The following is a 20458-nucleotide window of genomic DNA, read 5'->3' as shown; positions in this document are numbered from 1 at the left end:
TTCAAAAATCCACCAACCTCTTGTTGAAAGTTATCCATCCAAATTTTTAACAGACGCAGCTATTTTAATAAGAATCTATGCAAATCAGTCAGATTCCATTTTATGTCAAAGACTAAAACTACAATTTTGGTTTCACATAGAGGGTCAGCCATCTCTAGCCCAGTTGAAGAGGTCCAGCTTTCTCTGTGGTGTTAACGCAGCCATTCACGAGCAAGTCAGATCAGGGAACTGTTACGGTAGAGAAAACTCAAAACTCTGTGAGGGAGAAAAGCCATTTCTGACCTGACAGATCCATTCACTGTGTCATTACACAAACATCTGTACCAACAAAACGGACACAGCAGGAACTGTTTTAAGTGGTGTGGCTACTGAAGGGCACTTGAAATCAGGAGCTCATATTTAAAAGGCTCTTTGTCTTTACACAACAGTTGAACTACCCTTCCTAACACCAAAATGAAAATAATATTAAATCTTCAGCTCATCTTTTTTTTTTCTCCAAGCTGCAGATCAGCCGATTGCACATCCTAATCCACCTCACTAGTCCTCCAAATATTTTGGCAATTCATCAATTCATTACATACACCTCTTACTGCAAACTGACCTGTGTCCATACTCCCTATGTCTTCAAGCAGCCAAACGTGTTATCTGCTCTGGCAATACAGCAAAATCTGAACATCCACTTCAAGAACCACTTGTGATCTGCTCCCCCTCAGACATGAAAGACAGGAGGCTCAGCAAAGACATCACAGCTCTTACCAAACCTTTACCTTTCAGTTACTAAACAATGAAAAGGAGAAGTCAATTATTAATTGCAAGAGGAAAACAGTAAAGTGCAAGCAGTGTTACCAGTTTCCATCAGCCCAAGCTTCCACTTTCTGTGCAGAAATTTATCCAGTATCTAAAACATTCAGAAATATACAGTGGGGGGAAAAAACACATTATTTTTAATTAACTTTTGTAATTTTTCATACTAAGCAGTAGCCCCAGCCTTGATGACAACTTAGTAAGATGAATACTTATAAGGGTCATATTAAATAGTACCTGTAATACATCTGTCTTTTCTATTCAACATAGTCTATATAATTAAATCTTTCTATTCTTTTTTTACAATGTCTGGTGCAAGGTAACCAAGACTCTTGGGAACTCCTCAAGGCAAATGAAGTAAATTGACATAAAATCTGTATCAGTTATGTGCAAGTATTATTATAATACTGGCTATGCACTGTACACTAGAATTATATCCACTGATTAGGATAAAACCATTGCTGAAGATAATACCAGCTATTTACATTATAGGCAGTAACATTAAAATCAGGTAGAAAATAACCTTGATCTAACAAATTAAACTAATAAATTAAATAATTACTGTTCAATTGCAGAAAAGCTGTACTCAAATTTACACCTTCCAATCCTCTTATAGATAGTTTTTGTTCCTTTAAGGTAAGACAAAAAATTTAGCTTTAACACTTTCAATTTTCACTAGCCAAGGTAATTAATTAATCATTCTTCCTATGAATTCAGCACTTCATCCCTCTAAATCAATGCAGATTTAAGAGGAATTTGAGTGTGGAAGGTCTGCAAATACTACTGCTACGGAACACTTTAAAAGAAAGTACGGTCAAGGCCATAACATGTTTACTGATAAAAAAATTGGAGAGAAACCTTAGCTTCCTCAAATGTAAGAACTGTTTGAACTTCTCTCAGAAAAAAAAAAAAATCAAAGCATTTGTAAGATTTTCTAGAAGAAAATCTAGAAAATCTAGAAAAACTAGAAGAGCAACTTTTCTTTGCCTAACATTTCTCCTTGTCTCCTACCTATGTCCTCTAAATTTCACTTTGCTCATTTCCCCACACTTCAGATTCCACTGCATCTGCCTCATGTTGAAGCCACAAACTGAAGCAGACCCATTCTTACAGTAAGCTTTGTCTTCTGAGACTAACAGGGAGTGACTAAGACTTTAGCCACACTTATAATAGAGACAGGAGAAACAGTTCAGATTAATACAAAATATCTTTATACATTTAAATAATTCAGCAAAGATTTCTTTAGAGGTAGAACTATTTTAAGGAGGTCCTCCCCCTTCCTATCTACACATCCCCTCCCCTGCAGGCTTTCCTTGAAATTTTCAGATTGGATCAGTTTCTTGAACCACCTCATTATGCATCCCCACTGCAGCTCCACTGGCATAACCAACAGACAGATGAGAGAGAGAGAAGGCAGCACAAAGCAGTGCTGGAGCAAACAGCTCAGAACTCCTGAGGTTTATACTTAGCCTTGGCCTAAAGCACTTAAATTGGTTCGCTCTCACCAGCTCCCCCGCTGAGTTAAAACCTTTCAGAAGAATCTTTCCATGTCAACTTTATGCATATAAAGTGATTAAACTTCTAACACACCTCAGTTAAAAGTCTGAAAAATCCAGGTTTTAAACTCAAGCCACTGTAACCAACAAACTCCACACTTCCAAGTTCTGCTGCCATAGCCAAAGGCAGGAAATGTCAACAGCAGTCAGACCACACCACAGGCACAAAATTAACTCTAATGAGCATAAGGAATTCAGAGAAACTAACAAGCTACAATTAGAGATCTTCTCACAACCGGGGTTTAAATCTTTCTCCTTCCCCAGAGGATTTCTGTATCACCACAGTGATAGCGCCAGGAGCTGCGTCGAAGCTGAAAGCTGACGGACAAAGCTTCTATTGCATGTATTCCATGTCATATCCTCAAGGAAATATCCTTAAGGAAGTCAGCAGCTGAAAGCAAAGAGGAGGGATTAATCCAAAACCAGAGAAGAAAAAAAGCCTCCGTAAATGCTGATTAGTGGAGGATAACAAAGACACTGCACTCAGGGCATAATTTCTGGAAATGCTAAAGTTAACATTTTAAAGTAAGACAGAGGGAGCTTAGATGGTCCACAACTCTCAGAATCAGTCCCACTATTCTCTTAAACTTAAGTTCCTGCACTCCTGCAGTCGTTCATCCTGTACACCAAGGAGGAGAGAAAAAACAAAATCAGAAGACTCTACTGTTTCTGTTTCCACCCATCTCCCCCTCACGAGGAGGCTAAAGAGGTACAATTAACATAAACCATACACTATGGATTACATTTAACCATTTCATAATGCTAATGTAGTCCTAGCGTTCCATTACAAGAAAAGGACTAGATCTCTTTTCCTAAAACATCCCAACTTTCTATGAAAAGCTGAAGTTTGCTACCTTGTTTCAGCTAAAAAGATGGCAACTAAATGACTTTCACCTTGAAAACTGTTCCTGATTAAATTCTTCAAGTCCTCTTAATCAACTGAGCAAAAGGACCTTACTTACCCCTTAGCTTATTCCAGAAAGGCAATGCACACATAGAGCCAAAATTCCATGAGTAAACACAGACCAACAAAGTTTTTATAAACATTACAGTGGATATACTCTGTGGATAAGCAAAATAGTTTATTTCCTAAATCCTCCTCCCTTCCACTTTCGGGAACTCCCTAATGCTGTTTTCTCATTGAGCTAAGAGATGTGCTTTCGCTGGTGAGTTTGACCCAGGTTTACTGAAGTTTTCTATTTCCACCAGCTTCGACATGGTTTTGACTACGCTGCAGAATATACATATAATTAACTTCTTATCCTCCCCTTGCTATTTTTACCAGCTCTATTATATATACATCCCCCTTTGGTTTTCCACAAATTCCACCTTCCAAACATAAAACAAGCTGTATTACTGCAAGGCAAAAAGACAAGGAAACAAACAAAATGAACACATGGTAAGTAAAATTTATATATCTGAACTGCAAGATACTACCATAATTGAAATAAAAATGTACTCAACTGAGCAATTTGCAAGCAAGAACACAGGTTTTGTCTCTGATAACCAGAATACGAGAGATACCTAATGTAGGAAAGTTGAAAGACTTTTTTGAAAGAAAGAGGAAAGAAAACATGGACTGAAAGGAAAAAAAGGCCAGAATCCCTGCTCTCCAAAGTAAATATGATATTAGCTGAAGTCGGAAGTGTAAAGTCATAGAATACCACACTGCAGCAGACCCCCAGCTAATCACCAAAACTAGTGCACTACCACAGTTGAAAAGCAAACAGTTCTGCAGCAGAGTTCCCTTTACAGCACTCTCAGAGTAAAAAGGGATGAGATGCTTCTCCATTAAAATGCAGTGATTTAGACAGAAAGGAGATAAGGACAGCACAGTTCAGTTTTCTCATGCAAAATAAAAATGCTTCACTTTGGAGCAATTCTCAATTATGCTCCTGCTACTTCCGCTCTCCCACACTACAGAAGGGAATCTGCCACTCACTCAGCAATGCCCCGCAATACGAAGACAATCTGCTACCGCCTTCTGTAACAATTTTGCCCAACCCATTTAATTTACTGACTACTAAGTATCTATTATGATTATACTTATCAAGACCTATCTAAAAGACCAAGTAATTTTATGTAGCGATACACACAAGGCATGGTCAGGATCAAGAACATAAGAAAAATCATTTCATGCAAAAATGTCAGAGCAGAGAGAGAGAGAAACTTCCCCACCTCCATACATGAAGTGAAATGGGAAAACTTATACTGGGCAAGTCAACTTACACAACATGACAGAACACTATTGAATTCATTTTTTACCCCCAAATGCAAGATGAGAAGCAAAAGGGAAAGATATGGTTTAAAGCATCATGGAATCCATTAGCTTGTAAAAGACCTTTAAGATTATCAAATCCAACTCCTCTCATAGAATCGTCAAAACCATGTCCTTAACCACAGTGACTAAACATCTTTTTAAATACCTCCAGGGATGGTGACTCCACCACTTTGCTGGAGAACCTGTCCAAATGTTTGACTACTTCAGGTAAAAAATACTTCTTAATATTGAATCTAAACCTCCCCGGCACAACTTGAGGCCATCTCCTCCTGTCTTATTGCTTGTTACTGGAGGGAAGAGACCGAACTATGTCTGGCTACAGCCTCCTTTCAGGTAGTGTAGAGAGCAATAAAGTCTCCCGAGTCTCCTTTTCTCCAGGTTAAACCATGCCAGCTCCCCCAAATGCTCCTCCTAATATTTATGCTCCAGACCCTTCACCAGCTCCATTGCCCTTCTCTGGGTACACTCCAGCTCCTCAATGTCCTTCTTGTAGTGAAGGGTTCAAAGCTGGAGACAGGACTGAGGCACTTGTGCCTCACAAGTATACATGGGCTAGCCACACAGTATTGGATAGAAGGCATGTTGCCACTGGCCTTTTTGGTCACCTGACACACACACTTATTGGCTCATGTTCAGCTGCTGTCAATCCACTGGGCCACTTTCCAGCCACTCTGCCCCCAGTCTGCAGCACTGCATGGTGCAACTCAAGTGCAGGACCTGGAACTTGGCCTTGTTGAACACCTCATACCATTGGCCCATCAACCCAGTCTGACCAGATCCCTCTGCAGAGCCTTCCTATGCTCCACCAGATCAACACTCCTGCCCAGCTAGGTGTCATCTGCAAACTGACTGAGGGTGCACTCAATCTCCTCACCCAGATCATTGATAAAGACAGTAAACAGGACTGGTTCCAGCACAGAGCCCTGGTGAACAAAACTCGTGACTGGCTGCCAGCTGGATGCAACTCCATTCCTCACCACTCTTGAGACTGGCCATTCAGCCAGTTTTTCACCCAGCAAACAGGGCAATCATGCAGACCAGGAACAGCCAGTTTCTCCAGAAGAATGCTGGGGAAACACCATCAAAAGCTTTACTAAAGCCCAGCCAGGCAATAGCCCTTCCCTCATTCACCAAAGAGGTTACCTTGTTGCAGAAGAAGATCAGGTGGGTCAAGTAGGACTTGACTTTCCTAAACACATGCTGACTAGACCTGGTTGAACCATACATGCCACATGATGGCACTTAAGATCTGTTCCACAATGCTCCTGGGCACAGAGGCTGACAAGTCTGCAGTCCCCAGATCCTCCTTTCAGCCCTTGCTGTAGATGGCCACCACATTTGCCAACTTCTAATCACCTGGGACCTCCGCAGGTAGCTGGGACTGCTGAGGGAAAGCAACTCAGTGAACACTTCTGCCAACTCCATCAGTAGCCTGAGTGGATCCCACCAGGCCTCACAGACTTGCATATGTCTAAGTAGTGTAGCAGGATCACTGACCATTTTCCCTGGGATTACAGGAGCTTCTTTCTTCTCCCCATCCGTGGTTTCCAGCTCTGGGGACCAGATACGCAGATAACAACTGACCAGTTACAGTTACCATTACAGATCAAAGCAAAAAAGCTTTAAGTATCTCAAACTTCTCCTCATCCTTTGTCACCCACCACATCCAATAAAGAATTCTCTGGCCCTCCTTCTGTTGCTACTGTATGTTACAGAAATATTTTTATGGCCTTTCATGGTAGCAGCCAGATTTAGTTCTAGTTAGGTTTTGGACTTCTAATTTTCTTTCTCTGTAACCTCACAACATCCTGGTAATCACCCTGAGTTTAATGCCCCTTGTTTCAAAGGTCATCTCTTTTTATTTTCCCCCAAGTTCCAGCCAAAGCTCTCTGTTCAGACAGACCAGTCTTCCCTGCTGGCTTAGCTTGCAGCACATGGTGATAGCCTGCTCCTGCACTTGTAAGATTTCCTTCCTGAAGAATGTCCAACCTTCCTCTGTCCTTCAGGAATGCCTTCCAAGGGACTCTGTCAACCAGGCTCCTGAACAGTTCAGTCTCTGCTCTCTGGAAGTCGGAGGTGGCAGTTCCGCTGACTCCCCTCCTTACTTCCCCAAGAATTGAAAACTATCCTTGCATGATCACTCTGCCCAGGATGTTCTCTGACCATCACATCACCCACCATTTCTTCTGTGTTCACAAACCACAGCTCTAGCAAGTGCCTTCCCTAGTTTTCCACCTCATCATTCGTGTCAGGGGACACACATTCCAAGAAATTCCCAGACTGTTTCTGCCCTGGTGTTTTGTATTTCCAGCAGAAAACATAATGCTAATCATGCATCATTCACTACATTTATCATGTAACCATTTCTATTAATTTAAAAAAAGTCACACATAGCATTTCCACTATTCCAGAACATCTACTCACAGAAAACACTGTTGAACAAATCACATCTCATGAAAATTCAAGTGTATCCAGGCATCTGACCAAAGGTAACAGCAAACTGCAGATATCAAATTGAAGGCTGATTAACAACATTTCATTATGGTTATGAAGGCTTATTCCTATTCTGGCAAGTATGACAGCACATATTTTTCTTTCAGCTAATAAGTTTTAGGTATGTTTTTCCCAGTCATTAGTGATGCTATACATGGACACAAGCCATTCAGTCAGCTCTGCTACTACCAAGTCTTTAGTTCAGTTATTAACAAGACACTTTGCAGCACCTAATTTTACAGGGAATGTGATATGAAAAATACTTCAAATAAACTGTACTAAAGCTTCCAGCATAGTAGCTCCCTATACAATTTCTAGCTAAGTACTGAGCTCTCATCAGAGCTCATCAGAGGGTTCTGTTTAGGATTTGCAATTTACTAGCAATTAGATGACTGAGTTCATACTAGTAAAATACTACAAAACCAAGTCATCATGTTCCAGTACAGAATGCACAATTAATTCCATACATAGCTATTGGTATGAACATAGGTGTGCTGTGTGCTTGTAATGAAAAAGTATGGGGGGAAAAAAGTAATTTTCCTATTTTTTTTCCTATTAGTTGCATCACAATTCAGGCAAGAAATAATGGCCTTCCCAAATGGAGAATAGGTCAAATCTCAAGTAACTCAAGCCAGGGCTCTGATAACACTTTTTCCTCCTCTTCCAATATCATCACAGGGTACAAATACTGCGGTAAAAGAGAAACACAAAAGGCACTGGAAAAACACAAGCATATTCACTATCACCAGGCTGAGCTCACAAGAGGATGCTTGCATTTTTGGCTACCACTGCTTAGCTCCATTCTTGAGGAATCACTGATAAGAGGCAGGAAGAAACAGGAGTCTTACTGCAAGATCACAGCTCTGTTGTATCCAAAACTGGAAGTTTGACTGCTTGTGCTGTTTTTCATGAAGGCAGCAAGAAGTTCAAGAGCTGGTAGAACACAATTCTACATTTTTTTGTCTTCAAAGGCAAGCAGGCAGCAAAGCACAGACCCTAGAACACTCAGAGCAGATCTTTTCCTCCAACAAGGCAAAACAGAATCCACTGCTGATAACATGTCAGTCTTGACTTTTGAGTCTTTGGGTCTCGCTTTTTATTTTTGTCCTTTCCTGTTCTTAAAATGAAAGGAAACCCACAAACATGCATAATGAAGAACATCACATACTTTTCCAAGTGACCCCAAACAACTCCATAGGTATCTTAGTGGAAATCAGCAGTGGAAAGGCTCAGCTGAAGCAACCAAGGAGCAGTATAGCCAGAGCAGTGTGACACAGATGCACCAGTAGTGCTGTACATGGCTGAAGACATCTTCCATTTTTCCAGTTCAGTCAAGACTGTAGTTAAGAACTGTCAGGAATAGGACCCAGGCAATAAGAATAGCTGAACCACTTTTCTTACTTACCAAAAGGAAAAAAAAAAAGTTTGATAGGAACAGAATTGAACATCAGGATCCCACTATAGGAATAGCTTCTCCTGCATGATATTAGAGAAGTATACACCTCTGTTTACACTATGTTTGTATTCTCTATCATTAACACTAAATGCTTTTCTACAATAAAGACAATTCTACATAGCGTATCAACACTACTAGAAGTGGGTTTAAACACTTAGGACTGCCTTTATTTTTGATTTTAGAAGTCCAAAAGCCAAACCAGAAATTAAAATATTATTTTGAAAGAAATTTCACCAAAAGTGGTCAATAAAAAATATATTTTGCTATCAAACTGAAGTTTTAATTTCTTGAATGGGAAGAGTTGGTTGGTCTCTGTCCAGTCTCCACCAACAAATCAATTAGCTGGCTCTTCAGAAACTGCCATTAAAAATCTTCCCCATTTCAGAGGCCAATCATGGGATTAAGCAACACAAATTCTCACACAGCCAGTTAAGGTACACTCTGAAGTCTGAGAAGCCAGCATTGCCAAAAGCGTTATTAAATCTTGATAATTTATAAGAACTCAAGTTCCCAAAACGTGAGTGTAATACTTTTCATAAGTACAAATCATAACTGAAAAAGGTATGGATAAATAAACACATGCTTTAATTAAAAAGCTATCCCACCCAAATGGAGATCTGGCATGCCCTGTGTCAAAAGGCAAGATACGTGTAAGTCAGCTATAAACCCTTAAATACCCTTATCTCAAATTATAGAGAAGCCAAGAAAGCAGCATGAAATTATTCAAGTTTATTACATATTATGCCTGCACTCCAGATAGCAGCATGCCAAGCTGGTAGAATAGCAACGGGACATGTGCACTGCAACTCTTACTCCGAGAGCGGCGTTATCGCCGTTTTGCTGCGTCTCACGGGTGGTTTAGTTAAACGTGACCTAAAAAGGGAGAAAGGGGGTATGCAATGATTTTCTTTTTAACATTGTCCTAAGAGCCCAAAGGGCTGCCTTTGCACACGTTTCCACAACAGGAAGTGGGAGAGGGAAAAAAACCCAAAATCCTACACGTTTCACTCTCTGTCCTACAAATTTCATATACGTATCAATCATAGATGGAACCATTAAGAATGTTTTTACTTACAGTCTGAGTAGCCTTTAAAATGTAGCAAACAGGTTAGTAACAGCCTATTTCTTCAGATGAAGATTAAGGAAGCTTCTTCTCACAATAAAAAGAGGTCTCCTTTACAACTAATACCAAATAAGTTGTCTTTCATTTAAATAACCTTCACCTCTTATTTACATATTATATAAACAGATTTCCTCCTTTAATAAAAATTAACTTCAGGCTATTTTTATGAAGCATTCGTTACAAAGAAAAGTAACAACAAAATCAAAATTCCTGATCTATCAAAGTCACTAACAATGAAGTGCTCCTACAGCTTTCATGTAGGTAACCATGATTAACCTGCCCCAGGCTGCAAAGGTATATGAAAATATATGTTTCAGCAAAAATCCATGTTTCATCAATCCCAAAACCACTAAAAACTGATTTATAGGTCAAAGCCCAAATTGTGTCAAAACACACACAATTCTACTAGAAAGGATGCTAACAGACTTAAAGCTAAGGAGGCTGAAGAATACCAAACCAACAAAAAAAGTCCAAGAACTTCCCCCTAACAATACAAAGTCCAAAAGCTATCCCAGAGCTATAAGATTCAAAAGAGTACAATAGGAAAGTAGCATTTTTTAATATAGAGTGTTGTCATACTTTTACTCAAATGGCACAGTGCCTCGCTTGTTAATTTAACCAGAATCCACAATATGCATTTCACATACCAGCAATTTACAGAAATGAGGAATGACTATCCTCCTCTCCTTGTAGCATTAACAAAGTTTAACAGATAGGAAAAATATTTATTCGCTTAGTCATCTTTTTTTAACAGCAATTCTCTCTTCAGTGTACTAACGCAGCTGCCCTTTTAAATGCCAATGGAACCTAATGTTAAATAATACAGCTTCAAACAACTCAAAGTGAACTAACATGGAACCCTATTTAAAGATGCAGATTTTTAAAGATGTAGGGTTAAAGGAAAAAAAAACAAACAAAAAACCCCAAAACATTTCAGCCAAATGAAAACTCAAATAATAATACTAAAATTTATTTATCACATACACTTAACCAAATGCACTTCGTTAGGCTATATAATACCCATCAGTAAGCCTCAAAAACAAGCTCATCTGACAAAAGAAGTCTAGAAAACGTGTAAAGAAACCAGCTCTTCTTGAACTGAGTTCAGCATAACGTGCTACAACATGCTACAAACCAAATCCAAAAGCTGCTGCATCTCCATCATCCAGTCACTTCATTGTTCTATAAAATCTGAGCAGAGGTGATCCAACTGCTCCATGCACATCTATTGGTCAGGAAGCACGCTAAAAATCATGCTCTCCAAAGAATTACCCATGCATGCAGCAACAGATGGCAACAAGCGACACAGACATGAATAGCTTTCAAAATGCTAACCTAAACACAGAAAGCTCTGAAACTCAATCCCCTCACAGGTGTACCTCTTACTTTTCTTTTGTTTTCAAATGAAGACTTAAAAAAAATGGAATGGTACAGAAAATAATGCTGCAATTTAATCAAACTGCCTGCCCTTTTAATGAAGGAAAAGACAGCATCTACAAGAAAGAAAGGATTCTGGTGGAGCCAAATCTGCTCAGAGAGACAGTAGTCACTTGTTGATTCACACACAACATGCTCTTATTTTCAGGTTAATAACAGAGCCCCAGTACCATTAGGCAGCTCTGATACATAGGTTAGAACACTTATGTTACATAACTTTCTCTTATTCCTTCCCTCAAGGCAGGAAAAATAACTTCCAACTGCAGCCCTAAACACAACTTCCAGCAAGGTAAGCACCATTAAGAAAAGACAAACTGATCCTCACAGCAGCCCAAACACATTATATCCTGATTATCTCTGCAGATAAGCAACGGCTACGTTGAGCCTCCAAAAAGCGGAGGCAGTACAAACCTCAAGCATTCCCAACACAGCCTGTCCACCTACTACAATTTGAGCACTGTGCATCCATCTTCTCCAACAGTTTCAATCGTTTATCTCCTCAATGAAAACACCAATCCCCACAAAACCTTCACAATTCTTGCAAAAAAAACGTTCTTCCGGGACAGAAAAACAGGTGGGCAGCCCACCAGGCAGCACGAGGGCGTCTTCGAACACACGTAAACAAACATTTTTTTCTTAAAAAAAAAAAAAAAAGAAAGAGAGAGAAAAAAGGAAGGAAGGAGGGGGAAGGTTGAACTTCCCAGGAGCCCTTTCACAAGCCCCACTCGTACCCAGCGCTCGCCCTCCAACTCACGGATGAGACCCTCACATCCCCTCCCATACGCCCAGGCGACCTCGGCTTCCTCCGCCAGGGGCTCGCACTCCCTCCCCAGGCCTCCCACACACACCGACACAGCCCGGGCAAGCGCGGCCGCCCATTACCTGAGACCCCCCCCGCCGCCGTGCCCGGCGCCCTCCGCCGCAGCGGGCGGGGCAGGCGGGGCGGGGGCGGCTCAGCAGCCGGGGCGGCGGGGCCGGGGGGCGGGCGGGGGCGCGGGGGCGTCCTGTTCCATCCTCCTCCCCTCACTCACACCTCACACACACACACAGGAAATAACACGGGGTCACCTGACCCCCGGCAGCCAATGGCGGCGGCCGGCGGTGGAGCCAGCGCGCGCGCCAGCGGGAACGGCGGCGCGAGGCGGCGGGTCCCGGCCGGGCGAGGGAGGGATGGAGGGGAGGGGGAGCGGCGCGTGCGTGCGCGCCCCCGCGTGCAGGGACGTGCCTCCGCGCGCGCGTAAGGGAGCCACCGCCCCTCCCACCACCACGCGCCCACTTAAGGGAGCCGCGCTCCGCCCCCCTCGCCCCCCCACCCCGTCCCGCGCGCCCCGAGCACGTGGGCGAGGCGCGGCCGATGCGCGTGCCGCACCGGCCCGTCCCTGCGGGGGGCATCGGGACCCCCGGCCGGGGCTCCGGGCCCCTCCGCCCCTCCGCGCAGGCACCGGGGCAGCTCGCATTTCCCTCTCCACCCCCTAGTTTTAACAACCGGCTTTGCTCCGTTTGCCCGCTTGTCTCCGCCCGGCCTCCCTGCCAGGCACGGCGCGGACAGCGACGGCCGAGCCCTGACGGGGCTGGTACGCCCCTCCGCCGGCTCGGAGCCCTGGTGCACACCTCGAGGCGGCAGTCGGGCCGCACGCCGGGGCCGGGCGGGCCCCGAATCGGAGGTGCCTCAGCGGAGCCGCGGGGATCTGAGGAAACAACATGGAGGCGGCGGTGCCCGGGCTCTCCTGCCCCCGCAGCCCGCCTGCCCGGAGCCTCTCGGGCCGTCAGAAGTGGCACTGCCAGCCCTCCGAGTCCCCACTGGCCTTGCATTTGGGAGTCCCGTGTGTTGCACTTCTGTGCTGAAGAGACAATCAAGCTTTTTTCAGATTATTCACTAGTTTGGGATTGAGAGCGAGGGGGTAAGGAGATTGGTGGATGGGGCAGCTGCAGAGCAAGGATGTCAACCCTGTCAAATCATCACCTCCTTCATTTAAGCCAGTATGCCAGCAAAGGAAGCTCTATATGACATTACAGTTTCCTCCATCTGCCACTCAGAACATTGCACGTGAAAACGCAGTAGGGCTGGCAGTCTGCGAAGCTCTTAAGTGCTGGGCAGAGAAAACTCAAGCATCATTTAAAACTTGCTTTGCCAGGAACTTTACTGAGCAGATATGACACTTTCGATAACTGCCCTGTTTCCCAAGCTTTGTTTCCCAGATCCTCAGCAAGCATTATTCCAAGAGAAGGCCTCTGCTCAGAGCTCATCCCAAAGGCAATGAACTGCTGTGAAGGACTGTGTTGTAAGCACAGACAGTTGACAACTTCACTGATGGCTCCTCCACAGGTGACTTGCTTTTTATGAAAAATAGATACAAACCACCACATCTCATACCATGCATTATCTGTCAAAAATTATTTGGAGGCTGGCTGAAATTCCATCTAAATAAGCCTAAAATGATGCCCAGTAGTCTGGGGAAAACAACCAGAACAGACAAGTTACATGTTCTACCACTTGTCTTTCAACTTAGCAATTTGTGGGTGTTAGGGACTCCCCAGCTGCTGGTCAGGCAATCGTGCACCTGGAGCATCTAGGAAAGACTTGCCTGCTCCTGAGACAAATCTATTGCTGTGATCTGTGCCTTATCTCCTTCAGATGAGAATACTGAGATGTGCTCCGCATCGGCTCCCTGGAAATTGCAGCTGGAGCACACAGGCGCTGCCTTCCTGCGTGCTCTCGTAGTACTGTACACCCTGCTCTCCTCAGCACTGGCTGCCTATTCACAGGTGGTGTTTCAGGCACAGTGCTTCGCTCACAGGAGGTGGAGGTCATCGCTTCCTTCGCCTGGAGAAGTGGCTCCGACAGCACATTCACCGTGACAAACGGCAAGGTTGCTCTCGTCAGAAACAGCCTTAATCTTGTTGACTGCCACAGCATGCTAAGAGCTTGGTTAGAGCAGCATTCCCCCTGGGGATCCAGGACTGTGATAAAAGCTGTAATGGGGTGGGGGAACTCGATAAGAATTTTATAATTTGGTTTTCCAAATCTGTTTTCCGATTTTGAAGTGAAGCATCAATTGAGGCCAATAATTTATGTAGATCTGTAAGGTAGGAGTGCTTAGAGCACTCTAACTTGAGCTAAACTTAAACTTACCTTAAGGTAAAACCCTTTGGTATATATAAATACATTAGAGCACAGCTTATCTAGATAAGCTTGTTATATCAAGGTATTTTTTACCTAATGTCTAAAATGAAGTTGCAGCATAAATAGCAAAAGCTTTGTTAAAATGCTCAAAAAGGCATACAAAAATACAAGGACAGCAACCATTACCAAGTCAAATATTTCTCAAAGGACCAAAAATAAGCGAATTCACACAGTGAAATATATGGATCTCTAGTCTGCTGCAGAGCGGCATTTCCCATCTCCGTTATGACTACTTTATAGGTGTTACAAGGGAAATACAACAAGAGTTGCTTTTTAAAATATTTTAAAGCTTGAAAACTACATGGCTGATTTTGAAGGATGAACTGAAATTTTAAAAGAGCTCATGGTATAAATACAGCCAATTGTCACATCATCGTCAGCTGCTGCATTACAGTAGGCATCACTGGTAATACACAGGGCCAATATAAGTGCTGAATGTAAACAGAATTATCAAAAATATATTAGTTAAATATCACGCAAGTAGAGACGCCATATCCTTTGCAGCTTTCCAAGTGATATATCAGGCTTCAACGTACAACCCCACTGAGCTTAATGGATAATTTAATTCTCTCAGAAACTAATTTTTGGCTGTCTGCAGACTCCAGATGAAAAACCACCGTCATTAGTACACCTTGTTCACATTGCCAAGTTTTCCTGTGCCACTGAACATTTCATTTTCTTTCCAAAAGAAAGAAATTCAACCTTCTGACTTGGCCATTCAGTGACATCTATCTACTTGACCACCATCAGTTACACCAAAAAAAAAAAATGTTATAAATAAAACATTACTAGGACTAATGAAGAAAGTAACCCCATCATGCTGCTAGGGCTACAATCCCACACACACGATCAGGATGGGAATCTAACACCCATGCAAGCCTTTCTGCTTCAGGGTAAAATCCTCAGTTGCATCCATATGCTCTCACCCTTCAATTCTGAAAAGAAAAAAAAAACCCAGGGATTTAAGGCCAAAAATGGTTACAAACAAGAAAAAAACCCACCAAAGCCTTAAAGGATCAATTTTACAATCAACACAACAAACTAAACAGGTTGGAATTTAAATTTCCAGCAAATACATTCTATCATCCAAGAGTACGTGCTATAAATTCAGCATATGTGCTACACCACAGTCACAAGAAAGATTGAAATCTCTGCTTTTAGTGCAAGAAAATCAGCTTGGTCATAATTGTACAGAGCCACTATGGTACTACCACGACAGAAACTTTCCAAATCCTACCCATTTCCTCCCTGAAATCGTCCCTGCCATCTCCTAATCAAAATGCTTTTGAGGATAGAGTCACAATAAGGCAGGAAAATGGTCTCAAGACTTGGCACCCTCCTCTATGATGGATGGGAGATTCTGAGCAAAATAAAGTCCCCCGAGTAGCCCTCCGGGTTAGTGCCACTGCTCCCACCAGTGCTGCTGTCATTACACACATGCAAGCAATGCTGCATCTTACTGCACATGAACTCTGCAATGGCTAAAGCAAACGTTTCCCTGTTTGCCTTAATGTAAGGCTTACCTTGCACTTCCCTTTCCCCTCTCTCACAGATCCCAGCGAAAAATTGTCCTTCTGACCCCAAGAGGACTGACAAATGGAGATGGAGAGTCTCCTCCTGTCTTTGAGGTCACCACTTCTGATCTAGCTGTAATTCAGTAATTACTCAGTTCATGTGGCTCTCCAGAAGTATAGATTAGCAGCTTGGAGGGGGAACAGAAGGATGACACTATTCCTGACCTCAACCACCTCTCATCTTCACATACCCCCTGAGTTCTCTCTGCCTGGAAGCACGGAGGACAGTAAGTGATGCAGGATGGGGGACCAAGAACAAATTTGCAGGTAACATATGCTGGAAAGGCTCCAAGCACCCCAGTGTTTGTTAGAGGAAACATGATTTCTGAATGCAGCTGGTGGGGTCCTCTGACAGATTTCTTCTTCTTTACAAAAGGTTTTGCTGCACATGCAGCACTAGGAAGGTGAAGCCTCTGCAGAGTCAGGCACGCAGATTTCTCACAGACGTGGCACCTGTCCCCTCAAAGTATTACCCTTATCCTAATCTTTTCCCCTGTTACACAATTTCATGTCATGCACAGGCTCACCACTGCACTTTTACAGCTTTCATCTAGAGGCTCTTAGATGCTCTGGGAATGGGCATTAGTGACTACCTTGAAGATAGATAATACAAAACATGACAGCAAGACTGGGCACCTACAGGTCATGCAACCGGGGACTGAAACTTATATTCACGATGGGACAGCTACATCTTTAAGTGAGTGTAAAAAGGGCAGCTCACCTGTTTCTCTTTCTCCAAGAAAGATAACAGCATGGCTACATTCATTAACATTTCCTGCCTCTCTTCCTACCCAGCCCCAGCTTCCTATCCAGCTTCCTCCTATTTCTTTTACACTTAACTTCAGATAAAAAGTGTTCCATCTGACCCTACACAAGGGAGAAGCAGTATCAGATGTCTCCTAAGGAACTGCAGCAAAGACAGGGAAGGCTTTCATTAATTCACTGATATTTAACTTTTCCCCTTAAGACTACCAAAGGCTCTGTGCTTGCTGGAAAATATTTTGGACAAGAACAGATTTTCAGCATACTGATGGTCATGTCTTGGGTGCATCACTTGGAAGCTGCTTTCCTCCAGACACTGGGAGTGTCTCCATAAGCCATAGTGTTAAGTCCTACAGCCCCTTCCTGCAACAGAACAACTGGATTGAAAGACTTTGGAGCATCTCAAAGTACGGAAAATGATAAAGCAGCTGAAGGTTGGTAGCGTGAATCATAGCAGGAGAACAAATTAAAACACTGCAACACTTCAGCCTTTTCATCTTCCCGTTACAAAGAGCTGATTCATGAAAATAAGATCTTTGTACCTTTAGACCTCCTCTGCTTCTTCTGCTTCTTCCTTTTGCTTCCTGCCAAAAAGCTGCTTCTGACAGAATAGAATTAGGTGCTGTGAAAGTGACAGTGATGCTGCAGACAAAAGAATCTGAGTCCAGCAGAAAAAGCGAGAAACAACAGAAGCTGAACTTTTGAGGAAAAGCCAATCACATTCCGTGCAGATGCCCAGAGTAATAAAGGTGGAAATTAAAACAGAAAGCCATACAAATATGACTCTCCAGTAAGACTGTCTCCAACAAGGCAGAAAAGACCATCAATAAATCTTCATTATCTGAATTGCTAAGCATAACTAAATAAAAGTAGAAATTCAAATATTAGAACTTGTCTTTTTAAATGATCTTACATAAAACCAATTCTGCCTTGCCTGAACATGTTTTACAGAACGGGATTTTTTTTTTCTCTCTTACTTCTGCTAGCCCTTTACAGAGTTTTCATTTGCTGGGGTGGCTTTTCCTGCCTACAGGGAAGTGGGAATTTCTGGGCTTAACAAGCTCAAATCCCCATGACATATAGTTCCAAATTTTAGAGGCAACTAAGGTTTTGATTCTTACTTTGCTCCCTGTTGGCTTCCTCCCTGATGTATGCAATAGTGGTTGAATCTCAGCTGTGCCAACAGGAGAGGGAAAAAAGGTCCCTGAAGGAAGAGCGTTAATTCTTCCAGTCACCCTGCTGCTACCACGCTCCAGAATTCCAGGCACATGAAACAGCACATAAGAAGAGCTTGCAGCAGCAAGAGGCCAACGCAGAAAGCAGCAGACTGGACCAAAACCAAGAGAGTCTTCTATATTCATCTGGTAAGAAGTCTGTAGTTATATTAGGTAGTAGAAACCTAAGGGTCCACTAAAGATAGACATTGCATGAAATCTCATTAACTGCTTGTCATAGAAATCAGCTTCTGCTTTTTTTTTATTACATATAGTGATGTTCTCTGGTCTTGATTCATCTGAGAGATTAGTTGATTGAAAATATTTTTAAAGTTCCACCATAGTTTACTTATATATCTCCTCTTGCTAACAAAACATGAGGGAAAAAAACCTACTTCAAACACAACCACTTTAATTACTTTGTATCTCGAGACTCATTAAAGTTTATTCAATGCTCAAACACTCTAATTCTACATTTCAAAATATATTAATGCCTTATTTTAGTGCCCTGCATTACTTTAAAGTTTCACTCAAATCCAAATCAGGATAGGGCACATGAGAACATACAGAACTTACAACTTTGAATGCAACATATTCCACACCACTGACACATTTGGGGATGGGAAAAAGCGTATTTTCATTCAAATTACGTAACCCAAGTGATGAAAGTGCTTTAAAAGCTACTAGGTATCAGACACAAAGACACAACTGTCCTCATTTAAGAAAATCAGTCTTTAATTTTTAAAGGCTGGACAAACCTATCTTTAGAGAGTCCAAACCATGTAGTAAAATCTTAAGTAACTTGGTTTTGTTTCAAGATTTGAGGGATTCTTACAGTTGCATACTTAAGTTCAGGTTCAAACTAACAAAACCTCTGCTTACATATCATGGCTTTCATGATTCCTCTTGAAATTATTATCTTCTGCAGATGGGAATCCTGCTGGCACTCACATTTGTCCTGAGAAATAATTAGGACTGAAGGTCTCCCATTTAACTTCTGTAAATGTGCTGTGAGTAATTAGACCTAAACAAAATACTATCAGTTCCATTAGGGCTCTGAAAATAAGGTCAGCACTTCTTAGGACAGCAGAAGCAAGAACAGATACCTCAGCAAGCACACTTCATGTCGACCTACCAATTCAGTAACGGTCTCCACTGGTTTTAGCAAGTTTAGGAAACAGCCCAGACTTCCAAATAAGAAAACAAGCTATCCCAACATTGACACTTTCAATGAGAAGCAGCAGCATTGGGCAGGAAGGGTGCTGCAGTACTCAAGGTCATGCCCTGACAATCCTGGCTGAACCCAGGTTTAATCATGAGACACTGGTTACATTGGTGGAGAGAATGAAATTTCACCAGGGTGAAATTTCACATTCTCTGGGGTACCTGCCCCCAGCTCAAGGATCCCTTCATCAGGACCAAGCCTTTTCATAGCAGGGAGCATAATGTGAGAGAAGAAATGACTAGTCCAAAAGTAACAACTCTTACAGTGTGATTCATTCCACAGGCTAAAGATCAAGGTGTCAGCTTACTCCCTAATATTGATGAAAAAGGGTAGTCACCCTATTTATAATCAGCTAGCGTTATCTCCTCTGGAGAAACAGTAAGTCAGCAGCTAGCCTTAGGTGATAAGTAGGGGGTTTCCTTAACAGTCCTTTTCATTGGGACACAAGTTTAAAAAAAAAAAAAGAAAAGAAAAGAAAGGTGAAAAGCAGTTATCATTGCAAGAAAAGGAATATCTTAACAGAAAGGGGGGCGTTGGAACTAATTAACGCTTTCAGCTCTTTCCCCTTCACCACTGCTTGGAAATTATTTTCTGATACACACATTGCCTGCCTAGGGCTTTTTGAGAGACCCTTGCACATCCCCACTGATTACTTCCCCTACTCAGGGAGACAGACTGTCCTTTACCCTAAATGCTTTTATCCTCTTGATGAGGTCTCTTACCCAGCTGGATCCTGCTTCCTTCTCCCACTGCAATCTCTGAGCCTGAGAGAAGACACCTGGGGACCTTCCACTTTGCTTAGGAAAGAGATTTAATCCTTTCATATCCTAGCATGGGGCTGAAGTGATGCACATCTCCCCCCTGACCTGAACACCTATGGTTACAGTCCTGGGCGATGGATATCCCCAGCTGAAGAGAAATCAAAGGAAAGGGTTTTCTCTGCTGTCTTCTGCTCTTTTAAAAGCAGGCGTAGATAAAGAACTGAGGAGAACCCCGTAGGGGACACTCCTGCCATACCCGGACAAAATAATGAGGCTTAAAATCTCTTCTGTATCTAATCTTAGCTAAATCACATCCCCAGTGTTCTCTGCCCTCAGTTTTGCAGGGCGCATTTCACTCATCACCCCTTACCTCCCAGCCTCAGATGCAGTCCCACTTGGTCACCCCCCGCTCCTGCTCTCCCTAAGGCCAGAGGTCCAGAGGAAGAGGCCTCAATGGTTCTTTTGACTTAATCCTCCAAGTGGCCTGTGGGATGATTCTAGGTTTCACTTCCCAGGCAAGCTAGGTAGTGACTCAGACAAGCCAACTCAGACAGTAACTCTGCACAGACAACAATTTTTATATTCGAA

At 42.6% G+C, this 20458-nt stretch overlaps 1 protein-coding gene across 4 annotated transcripts in view; it reads right to left on the bottom strand.

The window, feature by feature from the left end:
• TCF20 (transcription factor 20) overlaps window positions 1–20458 on the bottom strand; it is a 131430-nt gene that overhangs the window by 55227 nt on the left and 55745 nt on the right. The window contains exon 1 of one of the 4 annotated variants that reach the window (XM_088165232.1): window positions 12033–12184. The exons of the other annotated variants lie outside the window; for them this stretch is intronic. The gene's annotated coding sequence lies outside the window, so the exon portion shown is untranslated. Of the gene's footprint in view, window positions 1–12032; window positions 12185–20458 lie in introns of those variants that run through there. 4 annotated transcript variants of the gene reach the window in all.

Source organism: Sturnus vulgaris, chromosome 5 (genome assembly GCF_052056855.1).
Source record: "Sturnus vulgaris isolate bStuVul1 chromosome 5, bStuVul1.hap1, whole genome shotgun sequence".
Lineage (NCBI taxonomy): Eukaryota > Metazoa > Chordata > Aves > Passeriformes > Sturnidae > Sturnus > Sturnus vulgaris.
The sequence above is the reverse complement of the archived record's forward strand: the minus strand, read 5'-3'. Positions and strand labels throughout refer to the sequence as shown.